Genomic DNA, 6,841 nt, shown 5'->3' with positions numbered 1-6,841 from the left:
GTGAATATTTTCCGAATTCACCCAGATATCTGCCCTTAATTCTTCGATGAGATGATGCGCACAAAGCTTTTAGAGGAGCAGCAGGCACATGGATTCCAGCCAGTGTTGTTAAGTTTCCCATCACCCTGGTAAGCCGGTCATAAGAACACATGGCATTTGCAAGATCCTTGCTTTGGATAGCTGTCCCCAAAGAGATGAGTGGAGACTGGACTAAATGTCTTTGTATTTTTTTCTCCTAGGTGACGTGTGTCAGGAAGGAAATAGATATTTATAAATCTGTTATGATTATATTTCCAATGAAGGATGTGAACTTAAGAAAGTAGTTTCTATGATGTCTCAATATTTCTCAATGAATTTGAGCAAATCTGGTTCTTAAATTGATAGTGAAAAGTGAACGAAGCCTACGGGAGAGGGGCTGGCTCGTGGACACACGTGCGTGTAGCTGTCACAAGCGTAGTTTGTTTTTGACATAAGAATAAATTTGTTTCTTACAGCAACATTATCTTCCAAAAAAGGAAATATTATCCCACCGATGTCTCAATTTTCACCATCAGTGTGCATTTTTGATGTATTTGAAAGTACATTTTATGCGTAGAAAGAAAATGGAAAGGTTACTTTGGCTTTAAAAATGAATATCTAATGCATTAATATTGCAAAATCAAAATTCTATTCTTCTGGTGCTTTTGAATTTAATTAACAAATTATCTTATTTTCTATTTATAAATCCAAGAAAATATTAGCAAAACTTTTAGGTCAGCCTTTACGATTTAATTAAAATCCATTACATGTTTTTAAACTTTATAATGTTCATTTTCATTTTTCAGTACGTCGATTCTCTAATAAGCTAAACTTCCCAAGCACTTAACCAATTTCCATAAACCTAATAAATCAAATCGTAAGATGCTCTAATACTTTTCACAGATGTAGTGAGATTTTCTTAGACGATTCAACTTAGAATGACAAGCAAAATCAAATTTTCAATTCCACATTTTAAACTGGAATCTGTTTCATACTCAAATTATACTTCAATATGCCAAATTCTCCTGTTATAAGTGATTAAAACGTCAAATAAGCTCAGATTATTTCCAAACTTAACATGAAAATATTAACACCATGAGTTATAATTCCCTTCATCATGTTCAGAATTAAGTCTGTCATTTCCTGTGGTTAAACTACTCACTCAGGCATGAGTTCACTTGTACTCGGTGCCTACTGTGTGCCAGATACCATTTAAGATGCTGGGTCTAAAACTGAAGGGAAAAAAGAAAAAAAAAATGATGCCTACCTGCCAACCTCAGGAAACCTAAGTGCGGGGGTGCGCAAGGGCAGAGAAAATACCAGAACCGAGTAATTAAAGCCTGCAGTATCTCAGGAGATTACCAGAAGGAAAGGACCTCAGATAGGGAGTTCCTGAGTTACCAGGGTAACACTTTTAAGCAGCGCAGTCAGGCAGAAGCTCCTGGAAAACAGAACAATTGAGGAAGCGCCAGAGGGAGTAAAGAAGTGTGTGTTTTAGAATCTGGAGCAGGAGCAACCTAGGGAGAGGGAAGGCCAGAGTCAGAGACACCGAGAGGGGAGTGTGGGGGAATGCCGGAGGGACTGCCAGAGGCCACCGTGGCCGGAGCAGGTGCAGGCCAGACAAAGGAGGGAGGAGCAGAGCGGGGAGTGGGGCCGCCACGCCCTGTGGGCCCTCCGGGCCATCAGTTCTGAATGAGAAGGAAGCTCAGGGCAGAGCTTTGAGAGTGGGAGTGTCTTGATGTGGCTTGATGTGACGTAACCTTTAGCTGGATGACTCTGGCTGCCAGACTGAGATGAGATTGTGTATGCGTGCGCTGGGCAAAAGCTGGGTGGCAGGGGACTGCTAGGTATTCCAGCTGAGTGGCAGCGAAGGGCTGACTAGGATGGACACAGCAGAGGTGGTGAGACGTGGTTGGGTTCTGGGCATGTTACCCAGGAGACCCAGAGAATTTGTTGAGAGAGGGGAGAGAGAGGCGCAACCTCATGGCCTGTGTCCTGAGCCGCGGGCGGCGTGAGACGGGAAGGCCATGGGAGAAAGGAAAGGGAGCAGCACACGCTTGGGGCATGCGAAGCCCAGGACCCGCGGTGAACACCAAGTCGGGGCGAGACTTATGAGTGTGTGCAGACAGCTGTGGTGAGCAGATTCGGGATTACCTATCACCAGGCAAGTTGGGATTACATATTAACCAATGATCTTCATGGGACTGTGAGACTTCGAGCTTCAGATAGGAGCTCATCAGATTTTTTTCTCAGGCTCTTTGAACAAGGTGCATGGAGAAGGTCTCTAAGGCCATGTCCTCCTCATGAGATGTTAACAGTCTATGCCCGTGGGTTCACTTCACAGCTAAACTCACAAGAAAGCCAGTGTTTGGGGTACGTTTCTAAACCATTTAAAAAGACACAACTTACCTCTTCATTGTCTGATCCTGTTCTGAAATCTTTTACCTCCTTCTCCTCTGACCAGACCACTGTTCTCGTCGATATTGAAATGGTTTTGATTGGATTTTATTTCAACCTCATTGATCTTTGCAGACTTAAGGTCCCGCCTCTAAAAAGCATTCCTGAAAAAAATCACCTCCATTGATTTTCTTTTTTTCTTTTATTTTGTTGGGGAGGTGTGATTTGGGATGTGAACTCTGACCTCTCCAGGCTTCCGCTTGAAGATGCAAACGTTGCACAGAGGGGCAACGCATTCAGATCCATCACACTGTGTTTTCTTGATCTGAGAGAGCCAAGGTGGAGAGAAAATCTTTGGACTTTTCAAAACGTTAACAGTTTAGTTTCGTATGAGGAAGCAGAGTTCACAGACTGACTGTGCCTCCTTAACCGTGGGCCGTCGGCCATTCTGAAGGAGGCCAGGTTTTCCGGGCATGAACGGGCACGGTGTCCGGGACTTAGCTGCCCAGTTACTCACCCTCTCCACGGCCGCCTGCATTCCCCAGGAGGAAAAGGTGCTCTCGGAAGAGTCCGAGCGATGGTATGGAAATCGTTGACGGAAGAAACGTCCAAACCTGTAGAGAATTTTAACGAGTTTATTTGAGCCAAACTGATGACAATTGCTGGGAAGCAAAATCTCAAAGGACTAAGAAACTGCTCCAGAGAATGGCAGCTTCTGGCAGCTTATTTTATACATTGGCATCAAAGGAGGAGGCGTGAGGAGGGTTCCATGATGTTCATCAGTGGTAGATTACGGGGCCAAGAGGAAGCAAAGCGGGGAAGTATCTGGGATTGCATAAAAAGGGGAAATGGAGGGACACATATACTTTTACTTTGGCGGGTCCAGGAGAGTTAATAATGAACATCGACAGCACGTGGAGAGGGCTGCGGGGGACAAGGTGACAGTGAGGGGTTCCTGGTCTCTACTCTGGTGCAGAGGGTTGTGCCCTGAGGGGTCTGGAGAAGGGATTACTCCAACATTCCAAGGGCTTGCGACCTTAGATGCAAAAAGGCAAAAGCTGGGCTACCTTAAGGTCAAGGTTGACCTTTGTCAAGGAAGCTACGGGCCCAGGATATGAATAACTACCTGCCGTGACCTGCTTTTCGTTAGGAATGTTTATGTTCAGACCATCCTATGTGGTCAGCTTTGGTCTGTGAGTTTGTAGGGCCCTCCACGCTGGCCTCCTCGGAGCTCGTCAGGGTTGGTGTGTGGCCTCTTTTCCATCCACAAAATTCATATGTGAAAACGTGTGCATTTTACTTAAAATCACCCCCCTTCCCAAGTCTTCCATGAGGCCACCTCTCCGTGAGCTTGCTCAGTGAGCGGTGATGGACGAGGGAGGGGTGAATAATGTAGCTGCAGCAGCTGGAACTTGGAATTGAAACCTGAATCAGGGCAGAAGGAGACTTAGGAACAAGACCGCCACCTAGAATCGCCATCGAACAGCATGAATTCCCCAAGAAAACGTAATCTTATTAAGAAGGGTGAACCTGCATTAAACATCATTCGCATAAAAAGGCAGAAACAGGTTCGACTAAAGTGCCTTCTGAAAACAAATCTAGTAAAAAATGTCGCATGACAAACTTCAGCGCTGAAATCCGCACGTTGTCAACCATTTGGGAAACTATCGAGGTGATAGCGGAAATTTTTCTGAGGATTCTAAATAATCAAAGATTTGCTGTGGAATAATATATTATTAAGTAAATCTAAAAGGAAACTTCAAGTCCATTTTCTTTAGGAGGAAACAGGTCCAGAAAGGTTGAGTGATTTTTCCGGTATCACACAGCATGTTAATGTCAGGACCGCCATTAAAAATAAATACAACAAAAAACGTCCAGGGTGGAGTTTTATTCCATCGCATTTTGAGTAAAGATTTAACTTTCTATTCTTTTTTTTTTTTAACCACACCCTGAATATGCTGATTCTTGAAAAGTCACTGAAAATGAGATTTACCGTGTTTCCTTAATTACTTCATGAAACGCTTTATTTTCATTTGTTGGTGATCATCTGGATGTAGATTAATCCTTCAAGGACCACATGACCTGAAGACAGTTTTGGGCTTGGCTCTTTCTGTCACATCTTTGGTGTTTTCTAATTGACCAGATTGCTTTATTATCATTTTTCTGAAGGCCTAGTTTTAGAAAGCATTCAGTATGCAGCCCGGTGCATTTCCGCTTTCAGTCAGTCTGTCTTCTTATTGGCTGGCTTCCCTGTGTTGGCTCCAATTTCTTTTCTCAATTGAAGATCTTGAAAACTGTATTTCTTTTCAGGATGCAGTATGTGTCTTAATGGGTATGTAATTGTGTTTCGTTTACATTCTCACTCTTTTATTCTTAGTGTAAACTTTTGTAAACTACAGATAAATTTAGATATTCGCAAAGTAAGAAAAATGGAAGAAGTTATGTAGTAATATATAGAGTTCTTTTGTTTAATTTCTGCATCGGTTTTTTTTTTTTTTTTTAATGTAGATATCTTGTTTGCCAGTGAAATATAAACCTAACATTTTTACTATAAACCTAACATTTTTCAAACATCGTTTTCGTTTTTTTTTTTTTAATTTTGGAAGTTTCGGAGACATCTTTATAGAACATTTTCATGTTCAGTCTTACAATTACCTAATGTAATAAACATCGTTAGTATAAGCAAGGAGTCCAAGCAACAACACTAAGTGACAGTATTGAAGACGTTTCTCATTTCTTCATTTCTTCCTCCAAAACATGGTTCTGAGTGTGCACTGGTGGCACATGTGTCTCAAGTCTTTATGAAGACTGTAATTATGATTAAGAATCTACAGAGAAAACTTTTTTTTTTTTTAGTGGATATTATCTAACTTGGTAAGACAGATTTTTTTTTCTCATTTAAAATATTTGTGATATAAATATTCTAGAACTATATCAAATAGTTTTGACTATTTTTAATAAAATATACTCCGCATCACTGTAACCTGTTCACGACACCTTAAGATCACCATCATAAACGGTAATTATCAAATGATTCTGTCTAGCACACGTCATCTGTGTTTTCTGGCATTTAAGCTCTAGATGAGACCAGCTGAAACTTAACGCTGTCTCTCGTGTGAGATTTTATGTTTTAACAGAAGTTTATGTAGATTCAGAGCTTCAGCTTCCTCCTGCTGGATTGTCATTCCCTGTGATTGTCCCTTCCCTAGGCATTCCACCTCATTCTTACTGTCATAAATTGGGAGGATGGGGGTGGGGAAAGACCCAGCGTTGAGTTGGGGTTGAGTGGAGTACAGGAGTGAACTGGATTCTCAGAGTAATAAGTCAGTCTTTTGTATTAGCTCGTGGGTGACAGAAGGATAAAGGTCTCTGAGTCACTTCCAGCACGTCGACACTTATTAGAGCAGAGAAGAATTCTTTTATTTTGTGCCTTTCCTGTGGTAGCATTCATGGATTCTAGCATTTTCTGCTTTAGCAAAGAAAACCTTACTCTATTTTATTTTTCTTATCTAGAGAGTCTTTTTCTATGCTAATCTGATTTCTAGATTTTATGATACAGAATTTAGTTTGGAGAGACAAAGGCAAGACCAGATATCTTATTTTATTGTATTTTGTTTATTTTTTAATTTTTTAATTTTTTAAGCGCGGCAACCCTTGGTTGACCTCACAGATTGCAAGGATCTTGTCAGCTTACAATCCCTTATTTTTTTATTTATTTTTTACACCTACAGCACCTTTTATTTATTTTTTACACCTACAGCATCTTTCCTAGTTGGTCTCTCATCCAAGTACTAACTAGGCCCGACCCTGCTTAGCTTCCAAGATCAGAGGGGATCGGGCTCGTTCAGGGTAGCATGGCCATAGACCCAGATACCTTATTTTAATTGTTGTTTGTGTATCCACGTGCTCTGTCTTTCTTTCCTGTGAGTGCAGACGCCCGTCTGTTTTGTTCATTTTGCTATTCTCTGTGCCTAGAATGGTGCCCAGCACATGGAAAGCATTTAATAATGAATAAGTGTTTTTTCAACTCTATTCATATAAAGCAATTACATTTATGTTGTTTCCTAACCATGAATATGGGGAAAACCCATTTGTCCAGAGAAGCAAAATAAGATGACGGGAACTATGATGTATTTTATGCCCCTTAAATTTCAGGCACCATGTTAGACGTATTTATCAATAATGTGTAATTTGATTCTCATAACTGTTCAATAGAGTGATCACATTTAGAAATAAAAAAAAACCAAAACACTAGCTTACCTATGTTGGATAAGTACTCCAAAGCCTCATAGATTATAAATGACAGAGTGGAGTCAGAATACAAAATCATTTTTTTCTGATTGGTAAAGGTTTTTCATACTGATGTTACAATTTGATCAGCATAACAACCCTACGACAGCGTATATCAGTTTGCTGTCAAAGGACC

Source organism: Pteropus alecto, unplaced genomic scaffold (genome assembly GCF_000325575.1).
Source record: "Pteropus alecto unplaced genomic scaffold, ASM32557v1 scaffold105, whole genome shotgun sequence".
NCBI lineage: Eukaryota > Metazoa > Chordata > Mammalia > Chiroptera > Pteropodidae > Pteropus > Pteropus alecto.
The sequence above is the reverse complement of the archived record's forward strand: the minus strand, read 5'-3'. Positions refer to the sequence as shown.